The following is a 936-nucleotide window of genomic DNA, read 5'->3' as shown; positions in this document are numbered from 1 at the left end:
TACCCACATTAATTTGCCATGTGTAATCCTTGGGCGCCTTACATTTTTTTTTATTTTTTTCAGAAAGGCAGTTATGAGTGTGATTGTATAATTGAACTTTCTGTTAATCTTTGTACGAAACAATTTAGATTTTAACTAAATACTTCCCTGAGGAAGGTACCTTACTTTTTCAGTTGTCAAATAAACTAGAAAGATTCCGTGTTTTCAATCCTAATAGTAAAGATTATTATTGTAGCAGAAGTATTTGCAGTTATAATTTCACCGATATTGACAATAATGACAAAAGTGGCAAATATGGTAATAATAATGATGACATTAATAATAACAGTAAAAAAATAAAAAAAAATAAATAAATAAATGATAAGTACAACACTATTATTAATAATGATAATGATGTGGATGATGTTAAGGATGAATAGGGTGATAATGATGATAATGATAATGATAATGATAATAACAGAACGGTAGTCATAACGATAACGATAACAGCTGAAAAGGACAATGGAGCCTCACAAAAAGAAAGATATTACCCCCCCCCCAAAAAAAAAAAAAAAAAAAAAAAAAAAACATTAGAACAACATGCACAACAGGTTCATGCTATCAGTAAAAAAAAAGAAAAAAAAATCACATAATAGCTGGCTGACCAAGATTCGATAAATAGGAAGGTCATCACCATGCACTTTCCTTGGTGAGTTTTCATAGCCTGTCACCAAGCCAATTATGTGAAGCTATTGGGGTATAAATCAATTATCAGGAAGCTAGATGGCACTGCCTCCTTTGTATTTTAGCTCACGAGAAAATCAAAGTTTTAATTCTATTGACAATGTAGTAGCTGTAACAATATTAGCAAATGTGTTAGTGCTATAGTTTATCACTGTGTTCTGTTCATGCGTTTATTTTTTCAACTGTTGAAGAGAAAAATATTATAATTCTTTC

The sequence above is a fragment of the Penaeus monodon genome, chromosome 9, assembly GCF_015228065.2.
Source record: "Penaeus monodon isolate SGIC_2016 chromosome 9, NSTDA_Pmon_1, whole genome shotgun sequence".
NCBI lineage: Eukaryota > Metazoa > Arthropoda > Malacostraca > Decapoda > Penaeidae > Penaeus > Penaeus monodon.
Note: the sequence above shows the minus strand (reverse complement) of the source record.